Source organism: Cnephaeus nilssonii (genome assembly GCF_951640355.1).
Source record: "Cnephaeus nilssonii genome assembly, chromosome: 20".
Taxonomy (NCBI): Eukaryota; Metazoa; Chordata; class Mammalia; order Chiroptera; family Vespertilionidae; genus Cnephaeus; species Cnephaeus nilssonii.
In genome coordinates, this window is record NC_137091.1 from 36,443,536 (window position 1) to 36,461,492 (window position 17,957).

The 17,957-nt window shown below is 46.8% G+C and overlaps 1 protein-coding gene across 7 annotated transcripts in view; it reads right to left on the minus strand.

The window, feature by feature from the left end:
* Positions 1-8,136, minus strand: part of LOC307116234 (uncharacterized protein) — a 28,371-nt gene extending 20,235 nt beyond the window's left edge. For 3 of the 7 annotated variants that reach the window (XM_079799993.1, XM_079799992.1, XM_079799989.1), the window contains exon 1: positions 7,720-8,136. The gene's annotated coding sequence lies outside the window, so the exon portion shown is untranslated. Of the gene's footprint in view, positions 1-6,290 lie in introns of all 7 variants that reach the window. The other 4 variants (XM_079799991.1, XM_079799987.1, XM_079799988.1 and 1 more) reach the window with 2 other exon arrangements.
* Positions 8,137-17,957: the final 9,821 nt, after the last annotated feature.

Here is a 17,957-nt window from a genome sequence, read left to right on the forward strand (position 1 = left end):
CAAAGCAATCTACAGATTCAACACAGTCCCTAATGGCAGACCCAGCCAGCATGGCTCAGTAACCATGGACCAGTTCATAGTTCGAGTCCCGGTCAGACCATATGCCCAGGTTGCAGGCTCAATCCCAGTAGGGGGCGTGCAGGAGGCAGCTGATCAATAATTCTCTCTCATCATTGATGTTTCTATCTCCCTCTCCCTTCCTCTTTGAAATAAAAATAATTTTTTTAAATATATATTTTATTGATTTTTTACAGAGAGGAAGAGAGAGGGATAGAGAGCTAGAAATATCGATGAGAGAGAAACATCGATCAGCTGCCTCCTGCACACCCCCTACTGGGGATGTGCCCGCAACCAAGGTACATGCCCTTGACCGGAATCGAACCTGGGACCCTTGAGTCCGCAGGCCGACGCTCTATCCACTGAGCCAAACCAGTCTCGGCAATAAAAATAAATTTTAAAAAATAAAATAAAATAAAAATAAAATATCAATGGCATACTTCACAGTTAGAACAAACACTCCAAAACTTTATATGGAACCAAAAAAGACCTTGAATAGCTGCAGCAATCTTGAGAAAGAAGAGGGATCATAATAACGGATGTCAAACTATACTACAAAGCCATTATAACCAAAACAGTCTGGTACTAGCATAAGAATAGGTATATAGATCAATGAACCAGAACAGAGACCCCAGAAATTGACCCACACCATTATGGTCAATAGATATTTGAGAAAGGAGGCAAGAACACACAATGGAGTAAAAATAATCTCTTCAATAAATGATGTTGGGAAAACTGGACTGACACACGCAAAAAAAATGAAACTACACTGCCAACTTACACCATACACAAGAATAAACTCAAAAAGCAGAAAAGACTTAAATGTAAGGCATGAAATCATAAAAATCATAGGCAGTAAAATCTCAGACATCTCACGCAGCAATATGTTTACAGATACATCTCCTAGGAGAAAGAAAACTAAGGAGAAAATAAACTAATGGAACTACATCAAAATTAAAAGCTTCTGCAGAGCAAAAGAAACCACCATCAAATTGAAAAGCGAACCCACTGAATGGGAGAACATATTTGCTAATGATACATCTAATAAGGGGTTAATATCCAAAATATATAAAGTACTTACACAACTCAACAAAAATAAGAAAATCAATCCAATTAAAAAATGGGTAGCCCTAGCTGGTTTGACTCAGTAGATGGAGTGTTGGCCTGTGGACTGAAGGGTCCTGTATTTGATTCCGATCAAGGGCACATGCCTGGGTTGCGGGCTCAATCTCTCTCGGCCTTGATGTTTCTATCTCTCTCTCCCTCTCCCTTCCTTTCTGAAATCAATAAAAATATCTTTACAAAATACATATGGGCAAAAGACCTGAATAGACATTTCTCCAAAAAGGACATACAAATGGCCAAGAGACACATGAAAATATGCTCAAAGTCACTAATTATCAGAGAAATGCAAATTAAAACCGCAATGAGATATCACCTCACACCTGTCAGAATGGCTATATCAAAATATCAACAAACAACAAATGCTGGCAAGGATGTGAAGTAAAGGGAACACTAGTTCATTGCTGGTGGGAATGCAGATGGGTGCAGCCACTATGGAAAATAGAATGGAGTTTCCTCAAAAAATTAAAAATGGAACTTCTGTTTTACCCAGAGATCCAACTTCTGGGAATATATCCTAAAAATTCCAAAACACCAATCAGAAAGAATATATGCATCCCTATGTTCATAGAGGCATTATTTACAACTAGCAGCCCGGTGCACAAAATTCGTGCACGGGGGGTGGGGGGGGGGTGCTCCCTCAGCCCAGCCTGAACCCTCTCCAATCTGGGATTCCTCCCACAATCCAGGACTGCTGGTTCCCAACTGCTTACCTGCCTTCCTGCCTGATTTCCCCTAACCACTTCTGCCTCCCAGCCTGATCACCCCCTAAACACTCCCCGGCCAGCATGATCAATGCCTAACTGCTCCCTTGCCAGCCCGATTGCCCCTAACTGCCCTTCCCTGCAGGCCTGGTTGCTCCCATTGGCCCTCCCCTGCTGGCCCAGTAACCCCTAACTGCCCTCACTCACCAGCCTGGTTGCCCCCAACTGCCCTCCCCTGCAAGCCTGGTCCCCCCCAACTGTCCCCTGCAGGCCTGGGTCCCCCCCAACTCTCCTCCCTTGCAGGTCTGGTCACCCCCAACTGACCTCCTCTGCCAGCCCGGTAACTGCTAACTGCCCTCCCCTACTGGCCTGATTGCCCTCAACTGCCCTCCCCTGCAGGGCTGGTTTCTCCCAACTGCCCTCCCCTGCTGGCTTGATTGCCCACAACTGCCTTCCCCTGCCAGCCATCTTGTGGTGGCCATCTTGTGTCCACACGGGGGCAGTCATCTTTGACCACATGAGGGCGGCCATGTTGTGTGTTGGAGTTATGGTCAATTTGCATATTACTCTTTTATTAGATAGGACAGCTAAGATTTGGAAATAGTCAAAGTGCCCATCAGTAGATAAATGGCTAAAAAACAACAACTGTGGGACATCTACACTATGAAATACTATGCAGCTGTAAAAATGAGGGACCTCTTATCCTTTAGGGCAGCATGGATGGACCTGGAAAATATTATATTAAGTGAAATAAGCCAATCTGAGAACAACAAGTATCACATTATCTCATTTATTTATGGAATCTAATGAACAATATTAATTGACCAACAAAATAAGACCCGAAGCAGGGAGGCATGGACCAGACTGACATACCTCGATGTGGGGTTGGGGGGACGTGAAGAGATAAACCAAAGTACTTATATACTTACTAGAGGCCCAGTGCATGAAATTCGTGCACAGAGGGAGGGTCTCTCAGCCCAGGCTGCACCCTCTCTAATCCGGGACCCCTTGGGGGATGTCTGACTGCTAGTTTAGGCCCGATCCTGGCAGTCAGACATCCCGCCAGTTTAGGCCTGATCCTGATAGTCAGACATCCCGCTGGCTCCTAATTGCTCACTTGGCTGCCTGCCTGGTCACCCCTAACTCCCCCCTCTGCCGTCTTGATTGCCCCTCATTGCCTCTGCATGCCGGCCTGATCGCTCTTAACTGCACCCCCCTGCTGGCCTGGTCACCCCTAACTGCCCCCCACTGCTGGCCAGGTCACCCCCAACTGTCCCCTCTTGCCCATCTGGTTGCTCCTAACTGCCCCTCCCCAACAACCTGCTCACCCCTTACTACCTCCCTGCTGACCTGGTCACCCCCAACTGCCCCCCTCTGCCAGCCTGGTCACCCCTCACTGCCCCCTGCCAGCCTAATTGCCCACAACTGCCCCCCCTGCTGGCCTGTTTGCCCCCAACTACACCCCCCCCCCCAGCCTGGTCACCCCTAGCTTCCCCCCCATCCAGCCTGGTTGCCCCCAACTGCTCCCCGTGCTGGCCTGGTCACCCCCAACTGCCTCCCCCACTGGCCTGGCCTGGTCACACCACTCAGCCTGCTGTTCAGTCGTTTGGTCGTCCCTTACTAACCCCCCTGCTGGCCTGGTCACCCCACGCAGCCTGCTTGTTCAGTCATTTGGTCATCCCTCACTAACCCCCCTGCCGGCCTGGTCGCCCCTAACTGCCCCCCCACTGCTGGCCAGGTCACCCCTAACTGCCCCCTCCCTGTCCGCCTGGTTGCTCTTAACTGCCTCTCCCCATCAGCCTGGTCACCCCTTACTACTCCCGTGCCAACCTGGTCACCCCCAAATGCCCCCCTCTGCTGGCCTGGTCACCCATCACTGCCCCCCTGTCAGCCTAATTGCCCCCAAATGCCCCCGCTGCTAGCTTGGTCACCCCCAACTGCATCCCCCCCGCCAGCCTGGTCGCCTCTTACTGCCCCCCTGTCAGCCTGTTTGCCCCAACTGTCCCCCCTGCTGGCCTGGTCGCCCCCAACTGCCCCCCCCTGCCGGCCTGGTCGCCCCACACAGCCTGCTGTTCAGTTGTTTGGTCGTCCCTCACTAACCTCCCTGCCGGCCTGAATGTAGGCAGCCATCTTGTGAGGGTGTGAAAGTCAATTTGCATATTACTTCTTTACTATATAGTATATGCATAGCCATAGATACAGGCAATAGGGTAGTGAAGACCTGGAGTGGCAGGAATGGGCTGGGAGGAGAGGGGGGGACAGGGGAGATATCTGTGATATTATCAACAATAAATATATATATATTAAATGAAAAATTAAAGATTCAACTAAATGCTGCCAACAAGAAATGCACATAGAAGCATGGAACAGACTGCTGAATCTCAGAGGTAAATCGGGTAGGCAGCAGGGTGGGGAGGGGAGGAGAAGATTAACCAAAGAATTATATGCATACTAGTGGCCCAGTGCACAAAATTCATGCATATTAAAAGGGGATTAATTAGAGGAAATAATTTAATATTGCTATTTGCTCTTTCTCTATAATAGAAGTGTCAGAAATGAAAGAAAATTAGTAAAATGTATATTAAAACCTTCTCCCTGTCAGAGACTGGGGCTCACCAGGGGACCCAGAGTGAAGTCCCCGCCCACCCACATGGGCTAGATCCAGACCCAGCCAGTCCCACCCTTGTCAAGACCCGCTGGGCCGGGGGCATAGCCTCAGGTGCCCTGGTCCGGCACCAGTACTGGGGGACACGGCCTGAGATCCCGTCAAACCCCACTGGGTGGGGGGCATGGCCTGAGGTCCCCTGTCAAGCCCCGCCAGGCGGGAGGACACAGCCTCAGGTGCCCTGTCAAACCCCAATGGGCGGCGGTGCAGCCTGAGTTCCCCTGACCCAGCACTGGGGGTGCACCTTGAGGTTCCCCATCAAGCCCCGCTGGGTGGGGGGGCATGGCCTGAGGTCCCCTGTCAAGCCAAGCCAGGCAGGGGGGCCCAGCCTCAGGTTCCCCTGGCCCAGTGCTGGGGTGGGGGGCATGGCCTGAGGTCCCCTGTCAAGACAAGCCAGGCAGGGGGGCCCAGCCTCAGGTTCCCCTGGCCCAGTGCTGGGGTGGGGGGCGTGGCCTGAGGTCCCCTGTCAAGCCCTACTGGGCAGTGGGTGCAGTTTGAGGTCCCCTGGCCTGGTGCTGGGGTGGGGGGGCGTGGCCTGAAGTTCCCTGTCAAGCTTCACCAGGTGGGGGGCACGGCCTGAGGTCCCCCAGCTTGGTGCTGGGGTGGGGGGGAGCAGCCTGAGGTCCCCTAGAAGTGCACCTTGAGGTCCCCTGTCAAGCCCCACAGGGTGAAGGGTGTGGCCTGAGGGTCCCCTGTCAAGCCCCGCCAGGCAGGGGTTGCAGCCTCAGGTCCCCTGGCCCGGTGCTGGGGCGGGGGGCACGGCCTGAGGTCCCCCAGCCTGGTGCCAGGGCAGGGGGCGAGGCCTGAGGTCCCTGTCAAGCCCTGCCAGGTGGGGGGCGAGGCCTGAGGTCCCCTGTCAAGCCCCATGGGGGTAGGGGAGGGCGTAGTCTCAGGTCCCTGCTGATTGCTCGTTAAGGCTCCTTAAGGGAACTTGGCCTCAGCTGTGGGTGCAGCCATCTTTTGTGATGGAGTGATGGTCAATTAGCATATTCCCTCTTTATTAGATAGGATATGCATGACCCCTGGACAGAGACAATAGTGTGGTAAAGGCCTTGGGGGAGGGGGCAGAGGAAACAGATGGAATCGGGGGCAGGGAGGGGAAAAGGGGACATCTCTGATACTTCCAAATAATAAATATAATTTTTTAAAAAGAAATGCACTTTAACCATCAGAATACAAATAGGTTAAAAGTAAAAGGATAGAAAAAGACATACCATGTTAACACTCATGTAAAAAGCTGGAGTGGCTACATTAAATATCAAAGTAGAGGTTCCAAGCAAAGAATATTACTGGGATAAAGGATACTATTTTATAATGATTAAAGGGGCCAATCCACAATTAGAACATGTAATCTAAAATATTTATGTACCTAATAATAGGGCTTCAAAACAGATGAAGCAGAAACTGACAGATTTTGAACTGAAGGCAGAATAAATTACATTAAGATTGGCAAGTGATAATTTTTAGCAGGTTCATTATTCTTTTGTGTACATTTTAAAATGTTAAAAAAATGCTGCTATGTCAGAAATATGAATTTCAAATCCACTCTTCCTTAACTTAATGAATATTGGGAAGCATCTATCACAATTTACTGCTCATATTCCTTTCTCCCAATCTATAGAAAACTGCCTTGCCCCTGCATTATTTGAAAACGCTTAGCTAGGAAATTTCAAAAAGAAAAAGATTCCTATGTCCTGTAACAAACAGAGGGAGATCAGGAAACAGAGAAAATATCTACTCACCCTGGACTTTGCTTTTGAATGCATAACAGCCTTTTTTTTTTTTTTTTTTTCCTCCTCTGGGCCCTACTCTCAGGAAAAGAAAATGGAATTATGAAATACGAGGCCTTTCATAGGGCATATTCTAAATTAGACCATAACTACCCTCATTTAACATGGAAGGCAGTCAAAACAGTCCTCCACTTTATCAGAAAGAAGATCACAGCTGTCTTGGGCCAGAATTTATTTCTGGATTCAAAGTTTCTGTCCGCTGGAAACAGACCCCTGCAGGGGAGTGTTACAAGTTCTGAAGTGTGTGGCTTGCCTCATCCAGCACACTCTCTGAAAGCATTTCCACTCCTGGGTCCCCATTACATTTATAAGTGGCCTTTCTTTAAGCTGTTACCAGCTTTAAAATTCTCATCTCAAGACCTGTGGCTTAGAAATAACTCATTCACAGGCTCAAGTTTCTGACTTCTTGTCACTTCTTGCATCCAATACCCAAAGTGAGAAGGCACTGGAAAGCAGCGAGGAACCTACAACTGCAATCCCAGGATGAGGTAAGGATGCAGAATAAAGCAATCAATAGAGGCCATGTCTGAATGGGGGAAAGGGAGAGGGGTCCTCACTGTGGCCAGAAGAGAAAGAAGTCAGGTCCTTAGGGAAGGACAAAGCCAGGTGGGACTCATGACCCATAGGCTAACTCTAGCCCAGAATGAACCTCAGAAATACCAAAACACAATTTTACCTCTGTGCCCCACTGAACTCTCCTATATGGGCACAGACTACAAAATACACAAATGATGACACAAAGGGACACAATCACATTTCCCCAGCCACACGGCCAGTCACATTCACCATGTTAATACTACACTGTCAGACCACCTAGTCTTAACAAAATCCAAACATACACAGAGTCTACACACAACCTCATTCAAGCACATCCAAGCACCCCTGTCAGGGACACACAATGGCCCAAAAACACCCTTTTCACAGCAGCAATTTTACTCTTTTCACAATCTCGAAGACAACACGGCCACACCATCACACCATCAGTCAGAAAAAAATACAACCAAGTACCGGGTCGAGGAAAAAGCAGTCACAAACACTAAAACCACAGCAACACCTTGCTAACTCCTCCGAGTCACAGGAAAACCCCAGTACTGCACATGGTACAATCACATCCACAACCTCCAAGTGGCCCGAGAACAGCTAAACACCCTTTCCCAACAGCACGGTCGCGCACCTGTAACAACACCAACCGTAGCCGTAGGATCAAACCGTCGGAGTCACAAAGCCACTCACACCAGCACTTAAACACACACCACCACCGTCGCACACGCCCATTCACCAAGTCACCCACACGTCACGCCTGTCTCACAATAAAAAACCCACAGGAGGCACGGCCACCCACGAAACGACACCGACGCTTCCTCCGAGCGTTCCCGCCCACCTCGACCGAAGGTACAGTTCAGGATCGCCCTCGGGGTCCAGGGCGACTCCGGCTTCACGGGTCCCACCACCAAGGGCTGGCCCAAGCTCCTCCACAGACACAGCCCTCCCCCAAAGCGAGCTCCCCCTCCCCCCAAATCGCGCGAACAAACGGAAAGGAAGCCGCCTTAGGAAGCGGTGGTTCTTGGGAAATGTAGTCCAACCACCGGAAGGCTGTGGCTGGCCGGCGAAGACGCTAGGAGACACAGCCACCTTAGCGGGGCGCGGGGACCCCGCTGCCGGGACGCGCTGGCGCCCAGGGCCGCCAGGGGACTTCTGGGAGAGCCCGCCGGCGCTCGGCACGCAGGCGCAGGCGCAGGCGTCGGGCGCCAGCTGGGGAGGGGGAGGCCGAGACCCGAGTCCCACGCGACCAGAAGGTGGGAGGGGCCGGCGTGTCCAGGGCAGGGGAGGAGCTGGGGCGGGGCGGGGCGGGGCGTGTCCAGGGCGGGGGCGGGGGCGGGGGCGGGGCAGGGAGGGGCTGGGGCGGGGCGGGGCGGGTCCAGGGCAGGGGAGGAGCTGGGGCGGGGCGGGGCGGGGCGTGTCCAGGGCAGGGGAGGAGCTGGGGCGGGGCGGGGCGGGGCGTGTCCCGGGCAGGGGAGGAGCTGGGGCGGGGCGGGGCGGGTCCAGGGCAGGGGAGGAGCTGGGGCGGGGCGGGGCGGGTCCAGGGCAGGGGAGGAGCTGGGGCGGGGCGGGGCGGGGCGTGTCCAGGGCAGGGGAGGAGCTGGGGCGGGGCGGCGACCAGCCGGAGCCTCGGACTAGCAAGAGACCCTTTCGGTGCCTGGCCTGGCCCTTAGGAGTGTGATGTGTGTGAAACAACGCGGAGTCCCTCGGCGGCCGGGTGGATGTCTCCCCGTGGGTGATTGTACGTGCTGTTGGGTGTGGGTGGTCCGTACTTGAAGACACATGGTATTGGCATTTTTCATAACGGTGGGATTGCCTGACAGAGCAGGGACCTCTGCCATTGTGCCTTCTTTGTTTTGTGTCCATAATTGAGTGTGGTTGCGTGACTGACTGGTTTTGGTTTGTGTGTGTGTGTGTGTGTGTGTGTGTGTTTTTAACGTAAAATATGCTTTTCTTGTGCCTGTGTTTCAGTGTCTGTAGGAGTTCGACCAGAAAAAGAGCATTGTGTGACTGTGAAAAACAAACAAACAATGGATGGTCAAGTTATTTATTCCTTGAACACTAATTTGATGATCTGGAAAAAGTTACCAATTTATCTGGCAAATAAATTATTTTTTATCAGAGCAAATACATGTATTACGGGGAAGACTACAAAACTAACATTTTTTTTTAAGAAAGTTTATTTCAAAGCCAGTCAGAGAGTAACTGTTTTTTCCTCTGCCACTGCCCCCCAAAATAGGCATCCATTATTTTTTACTATTAGGGTGACATTGTTGGAAAAGGTTGAAAGGCCATCGACTAATTAAATGATATAAGTTTATACATAAGAAGAGTGAATTTTAGCAGAGTCCAGCATTCGATTTCCTGAATTCCAGGTCAAACCCTTCTCTCTCTCTCTCTCTCTCTCTCTCTCTCTCTCTCTCTCTCTCTATATATATATATATATATATATGTATATATATATGTATATATATATATATATATATATATATATATTGCACCATTTGCTTAATCTCTATTTACAACTATTTATATGTATTTTGTTTGTTGCTCAATATTTATGAGTAAACTGCACACGTTATATACTTCACTACTAAATATTTTAAATTGTACCTCTAAGAATAAGGTTGTTCTCCTGCATAACCTCAATAATATCATAAATACACATAAGAAATTTAACATTGATTTGTAATGTCATCTGTTATATATCCTTATTTAAATTTCCCCAAATGTTCCCCAAAGGAACAATTCTGTATGTCTGTTTTAAAAATTGAACCACAGTTTAAATCAAAGTCATATATTGTATTGAATGGACTCATCTTTTTTTAAATAAACATCAAACATTTATTTCTCTCAGTTCTGGAGGCTGGAAAGTCCAAGATTGATTTGGTTAGTTCCAAGACTTATTTGATATAGGAAGATTTGGTTCTTGGTAAGAGCCCCTTCCTGGTTTACAGATGGCTGCCATGTCACTGTTTTCTCACATGGTGGAGAGAGGGTACTTATTTTTAGTTTCTTTAATGTAGAGCAGTATTCCCCTGACCTGTTTTTGTGTTTCATAATGACATTTTTAAAGAGTCTAGAATGTCATTTTGCAAAATGTCTAACATTCTGGATTTGTTTTGTCATGACTAAGTTTAAGTATATTTGGCAAGAATACTATGGGTGGTGATGTGTTCTTATTTTATCATATCAAGGAACACATAATTTAAATTTGATCCATTATTGGTGATACTGAATTTGTTCACTTTGGTTTAAGTTGTATGTGCACCTGATTTCTCTATGGTAAAAGTTACCTTTTTTCTTTGTTAAGCATAACAAACTCCTTTTACCTATTGTTTTAGCATCCGTTAATGATCCTTGCCTAAATAAGTTATTAAATTAAGGGTCACAATGGTGATTTTTAATGTTATCATTCCTTCTTCATTATAAAAGAGCTTTACCTTTTCCCCTTCCCCCCCCCCCTGTTTCTCCCTTTGAGTTATTACTACTGCATAGATTATTTTTTTCCATGCAAAGTATTTTAATACAAGGAACAATGTATTTTAGCCCATTTATTATCATTTTTTGTGTTGCTCAAATTGTCTCAAGTTTGCCCTCTCAAGCTGGCTCCTATATTCCCCTTTGTCTTTGAGCATTCCCTTACTTTTTAAAAAATATATCTTTATTGATTTCAGAGAGGAAGAAAGAGGGAGAGAGAAATGGAAACACTAATGATAAGAGAGAATAATTGATTGGCTGCCTTCTACATGTCCCACACTGGGGATAGTGGCAACCGGGGCCTGTGCCCTGACCTGGAATCAACTGTGTGTGACCTCCTGGTTCATACGTTGGCGCTCAACCATGAACCTTGCCGGCCGGGCCTTACTTGACATAGATATTCCAGACATGTTATACATTCCCTGTCCCAGGACTGGTAAAAGCTACTTTCTGAGGGAATTTTAGAGATGATATTTTCAAATATATATCCTGAGCAAAGACATCCATAAGTAATTTGTGGCACCGATGCAATGGAATGTTATGCATCCAATAAACTTGGGCTTATTAAAATTAAAAAGTTTAAATGAACAAAAATTAATCTTAAAAATTTACTCAGTATTGCATCAATGACATCTATCCTTGACATTATTAATGTGAATGGCTGGATAGATAGTATTCCATTGTTTAGATTTACCAAAATTTAAGTCATTCCTCTTTGATGAATATTATGTTGCCATTATTTTTAATATAATAAATAATACTCCCCTGAACATTCTTGTGTCTTCACTTATGGGTACATGTCAGATTGTCTCCGCATTTTGGCTGTTTCCCTGAGTTGATAGAGTGGCTTTATATGCTAGGTGTCCTATAGGGCCCAGTGGCTCAGCCTCTCAAGTTACCTGAGGTGGACACTCTTGGTGCACCCCTTTGTGGGCTATGTGCACATTCTTGTTGTAGTTAAGTCTTGATTGCTGTTGGAGGAATTGACCTCCAAGCCAATTGGCTGTGAGGATTAGCTGTGTCTACAATGGGAGAACTTCTGTGCTGGAGACACCCTTGTGGGGCAAGACTTGCTTCAGTGGGGCTTTGGTGCTCACTGAGTCTGCCCCCTGAGTGTGTCCCTTATGGATCTGAGGAGTTGTAATCTGGATGGTCCCACTCTGACCACTGGGTACACTGGCTCTTGGATCTCCAAGGAGGTGCTAATTTAGCCTCTGCCTGAGGCCACCCAGCACGAGCTGTGGAGAGATCTGCAGATTCCTCTTCTTTGTTTTGGCTTTGGAGGTGCCCAGATGAGGCCCAGCTGTGAAGCAATGCAAGATGCTGTGGGGCCTTGAGCCTTCTTTTGGATGTTCTGGGTCTCTCTGACTCAGCTACAGTTTGTTAGGTAAGTTTAGATTTCAAAGGACCAGACCATTCATATGCAAAAGCCTCTGCACACAGCTTTGATGGGGTGTGGTCTCAGGGCGGAACAAACAGCAATGGCTTCCCATAAGCTTTGCCCTAAGAGGCCCCCAGGTCTCAGTGTCCCTTGGTAATTGCTGCAAGGACCTCTGAGAGAAAGCTACCCTCATGATCCACCCGCTGCCAGACAGTCCAGTTTCTCCCCGTATGAGTCTGGGTCCCAGAGTCTCGCCCAGAACTGGAGTTCAGAGCAGTCGGGAGCTTGTGTCTCTCTGCAGATTGAAAAAGCCAGCTGAGTACTCAGTTGCCAGCCCTTTCCACGCATGCGTGCCTCTGTACCTCTGCACTTTACTTCTGCAGCTCCTCTGAGTCTCAGTGTGCTTTTTCCTTCTAGTTGTAGAATTTCCACTTAGCCAGCCTTCCTGTGGTTCTGGATGATGTCCTTTTTGTCTTTTAGTTGTAGTTTTGAAGTGGTTGTACAAGGCAGCAAGTTTAGGTGTTTACCTATGTCGCCATCTTGGTTTCTCTCTCTTCCTGATTTTTGCATAGGTTCTTGATTTTCTCATCCACCCAGTGTATAATCTGTACGACCATTACTCTGAATTCTTTTTCTGTCATGTTGCATGCTTCCATTTCACTAACTTTCTTTCTTGGCGACTCCTCATTTTCTTTCCTCTAGGGATTGTGTCGTCTCCCAATTCTATCATCAGAAGGTTCAAATGTTGAGTTGAGTGGGCCTGGGGTGTGTGAAATGGGAGCTTCACACCACCCGAGTGTCACTGAAGAGCTTTGACACCAAGACGTGTGGCTGCCATGGGTTTGTGGGAGCCACGCTATCCCATGATCAGAGTCTCCGGCACTCGGTGTGGACTCATATGCGCACCTAGAATCAGGGCCCCGCCTGAACCACACTGAAACAGAGATTCCACTGGCATGTGCCAAAAAACATAGTCCTTTAGCACGTTCCAGGATTCAGAATTCCCCTGTGCCCACACCAAGAATCAAGTATCAGAGTCTCTGTTGCTTGGTGCAGCCTTGAGCCAAGAATCAGGGTCCCTATGTGCGCATGCACCAATATTTGGAGTCACTGGCTCTTAGTGTGAATGCACTGGGAATCAGGGTTCCCAGGCACATGAGATGAGAAACAGAGTCAAGTCACTGATGCTCAGTGTTGCCTCTCATCTGCCCGGAGAATCAGGGTCCCAGTCAGTTTGGGGGACCGGTTGCACAGTAACACTGTGTCGACAGGAAGTCCACTCCTGCACTGCAGAAAACAGACTTCCGTGTGCGCTTGCCCAGAATTGAAGTCAGGTGGCACTGATGCCCTGCGTGGGCATGCGGTTTGGTCGCCCAATTGCATTGCTGGGAACAGATTCCCAGTGTCCACGCTCGCCCAGGCTCAAATTCCTGTAGCTGCACTGTGGCCCATGTGAATGGCGGGTCTAGCAGTTCCTATGGCATGGCCATGAGTCTGTGGGGAGGAGGATGGGCTCTGTGACTCACAGAAATCTGTGGCTGGGATGTCTGGATTCTTGGTGTCTGGGTCTGCAGCTGTGGTCCCGGGTCTCTGTCCCCAGTGGCTGCAGGGTCCCGGTTTGCATCTGAGACTAGACTGGGTGGTGCTGAGGCCAGGATCCTAGTCTCAAGCAGCTCTGTTTTTCAAGATGGCGTGGTCTCTGTGCCTGCTCTGGCCACCTCCGGAGTGTCCGTGGTGGCAGCGGGGCTCCACCGTGTAAGACAGCCCTGTTTGGCAGTCCCTTGGAAGACCTGCACAATCTGACTGTCCCTAGCTCATATACATGCACACCACACACGTCCACACACTCCTCTATCACTCCCTCACCCTCTCACACTCTCTCCCTCCCTTCCTTCCTGCTGGTCACCATCTTCAGACTCTGAAGTTGGTTTTTAATGGGATACTGTTTAGCACCTCATTCCAAAAACAGAGTGGTGGTGGGAAACAAAGGGCATCAGCCCTTTAAAGCCCCTGGAAGAAACTTCAACCAGAGGGGAATGGGATTGAAACTATGGAGGAGGTATATTGTTTAATAGTTGTCCATCTTTTCATCTACACCTCTGTGCTCAGACACAACAGTTGGCAATGAGAGCACAGATATCTAATATTTGGAAATCAGAGTCCTTTATACCTATCCTGGCTCCTACAAACTGTGTATAAGCTGCTCTGGGAACATATGCACAGTCATCTACCCCTGGATTGAGAATGGGGGATGGGTAGCTGCTACTGTACTAAGAGCCAAAATTGATCAAAATTAACTATAATTTACCATCCAAGTCCTCCTCTGGAAGTTGCAAGCTTTCTATAGACTCCAGAGTTCCAACATAGTTACATCAGACAGATTCAGCCAATTCAATTGTCAAGGTAGGGAAACAGATGCCTGGTGCTTCTACTCTGCTGTCTTTCTAGAATCCTCCCCTGATATGCTTTCTTTTCCTGATACAGAAAGTAACAGGAAAAACAAACCAGAAAACATTGAAGCTGACTACCTATAAGAGTATGTTGAGCAAAATGGGATAGATGGAATATGGGAGGGAATGATATTTCTCTGAGTATACTTTTAGTGTACTGTTGACTTTTGAAAGCATGATAACATTATATATATTTAAGCAAAAATAAATTAAGAATTAGAAGCAGGGAATTCTATAACTGGAAGGAAAGTGACAGAAATGAAACTAATTGTATTTTAAATGAATAACATAACCCTAAAGAATGGAAGGATGAACTAATCCAAGTACCTTATGTGTACAGTATTTGACAAATATGCTCAATCTTGGCAGGGTTGGAGGTATATATGGGGGGAAAATTGCAAACAAATCCTGAACTCTTTTTAATAAATTTGTATGTTATAGTGGTATGGGCAAAGTGATTCTGAAGCTATTTTAAATGTATCATAGACTTGAGTAAAGAAGAAAGTGTGTTTATGGTATTGGGAGACAGGGTACTCACTATGGAAGAAAGGACATACAAATATGAAATAGGGACAGGCAACAATGACTCCTATGGGGATAGATTGAAATTAGAGGTATTGGTATGAATGCATGATCTCTAAAATATGTATGCATATACGTGTGTTTATGTATATACATATATATGCATATATGTATGTGTGTATATCTGTATATATACATACATATATGTCCTAGCTGTGACTGCGGAAAGGGCCACAGAGCAAAGTCAGTTCAGTAGCAATGAGCACACTTAGTGCCTCCTGGAGCTGTCATAATAAACTATCACAAACCGGGGGGCTTAAAACAGAAATTTATTCGTTCACAGCTCAGGATGCCAAAAGTCCAAAATCATGGTAACAGCAGGGTTGGTTCTTCTGGAGGCTCTGAGAGAGAACTTTCCCATGCTTCTCTACTAGCTTCTAGTGGTTGCTGGCAATCTTTAGTGTTACTTGGCTGTAGCTGCATCACTACAACCTCCTTTATGTCTCCCTGTTCTAAACATTTGAGTGCTCAGGCTCAGTTCTCAGATCCAAGCCATCTAGGAGTTTCTCTGTGCTGTCAGGGTCATTTCCCAATCTCAATCTAGTGTCTTTATCACTCACCTTAGTTGGTGCATGTAATATGCTCCCAAGAAATGTAAGATCCTTCTCCCTTGAGGTCTTACCCAAGGTCAACTCCCTATTACCTATTTCCTGATTCAAAGCAGTTGGTAGCTGTGTACAGTAGGGTGTAGGAAGCGCTTATAGGGTTAAGCCTAGGACTAACCTGCTGGCAAAGTCACAAACAAGTCCCAAGCTTGGAAGGGCACAGTCCTCTAAGCATAATTAAGCTTGATCTTGTAACTGCTCCCTAGATCTTTCCTGGGTAGCTAGTGGACTGTGGGAGGGGCAGCAAGTGCTGCCAAAACAAGTGAAACTTACAACAGCATTGTATATTACCTTGTTTGTCCCTGATTATAAATAAAGCATCAGCTTTGCAGTCTGGATCTGTTCTGTGGCCTCAGCCAGGCACAGAAGATCCACCTAGACCCAGCTTTTTCTCTTTGTCTATCATTTCTCCATCCTTCATTGCCCCCACTCAGGCTCGCTGAACTCTTGGCTGTGCTGGCGCGGCCCAGTAGGGAAAGTCTCATATATTACCCAGATCTCACATTCTGAGAGAAGGATGGGGGGCTGGAACCATTTCTCATATCCTGGAGAGGTCTGAAGTATAACCATCCTTTCAAAAATTAGAAATCTAGAGCCCAGTGAGAAGTTACTGGTTGAAGATCATTCATCTACTGGCAATATCTGAGCTAAAGCCCAGATAAATGTTTTTGTGCTCTCCTTAAGTGGTGATTTAACATGTTTGTGTTAAGGACTTCCTCAAGAACCTCATGAAAGCTGCAGACTTTTTCCCAGAGGGGGTTAAGGATACTTAACACAATTCTTTTTCATCTAATTTCAGAAGCTTCATGGTCCCTTGAAGCACATCCATACCTCAGATTGCAAAATTCTATCAGAAAAACCAAAATATGGAGAATCAGTCTTCAACAAATTAATGGTGGAAAAAAACTGGGGAGAGGGGAATATAAATGTTTAATATGTCTTAGGAAGTATAACAATCAAGATTTAGACCTTGTTTGAATTCTGATTCAAACTAAGTGTAAAAGGACATTTGGGGTGAAAACCAGGAAAATGTGCATAGAATATTAGATGATATCATGTAAGAAATTATTATTTTTTTAGAGTATCAGAGTATTTAGGGTTGAAAGATGATATCTGGGATCTTTAAAAATATTTAATCAAAGGAAAAAATGAAGCAATTTTTGCAAGATGTTTATACTTAAATCTAGGTGATGTGATCTGGGGATTCATTATAATACGCTTGAACTTCTGTGATTGAAATTTTTCATAATAAAAAAAATACAAACAAATCCTGCTCACTGCCATTTTGACAAAGATGGGGATTTCTAGGCTGTCACAGCCAGTACTCAGGTTTTGAGTACTCTGAAGAGCCTTTCTTAGACTTCCTGACTCTAGAACCACAATAGACTGTTTTGTCACTGTGGGCTTTTTGTTTTTTTTATAATCCTCATCTAAGAATATATTTTCCATTGGTTTTTAGAGAGAATGGGAGGAAGGAGAGAGAGAGATTGAGAGAGAGAGAGAGAGATGTGAGAGGCACACATCAATTGATTGCTTCCACATGTGCCCTGACCGGGGCTGGGGATCGAACCTGCAACCCAGGTGCATGCCCTTGGCTGGGAATTGAACCCATGACCCTTTGGTGGGTGGACTGGCACTCTAACCACTTAGCCATACCAGCCAGGGTTCACTAATTTAATTTTTTAAATATATTTTATTGATTTTAGAGAGGAAGGGAGAGGGAGAGATAAATAGAAACATCAATGATGAGAAAGAATCATTGATTGGCTGCCTCTTGCACGCCCCCTGCTGGGGATCGAGCCCACAACCCAGGCATGTGCCCCTGGCCGGAATCGAACTTGGGACCTTTTAGTCCGCAGGCCGACGCTCTATCCATTGAGCCAAACCAGCTAGGGCCACTAATTTAATTTTTTACAAAGGACCCACTGCAAAATAAAGTAGATAGGTATTGCTATTCCCTTTCCTGGTCTTTCAGTGAATTCATCCATCTGATCTATGTTGTCACATTTGTGGACATAGAGTTGTTCTTCATAGTCTTTATCCTTTTAATGTCTGTAGGGCCTGTAGTGATATGCCCTGTTTCATGCCTGACATTTGTAATTTGTGCACTGTTCTCTTTTTGACACAAATAAACAGAGGCCAAAAAGGAGAAATAATTCAGGTTGAGAATACAGAGCCAGCTGGACCATGCTTACTTTTGCTGCCTTGTCCAGCTGTTAGGTCAGTCATTCCTTTTAAGGCTCCCTGCCCCATGCTCATAGCTCTCATATACTCCATGTAGCATAATACATAGTCTGGGATGGAAGAGCCCAACTATATACGTAGAGCTGTCATTACCCTTGGCCTCCAAGGTGAACCCAACTTCTCAGAATGTTCTCTTTCACCACAAAATCAAACTCAGGTGGAAGAAGTAAAGTAAGAAGAGAGATGAAATGGAAGTAGCAAATGGCACAGGTGGGCTACTTGCTAGAAGCTATTGGAAGATTCAGCTTCACTGGAAAGAGGCAGTTCTAAAATCTCCATAGTGGGGAGAGAAGATCAGGAAAGTAACATGATTACTGGCAGTGACAACTTCCTCCAC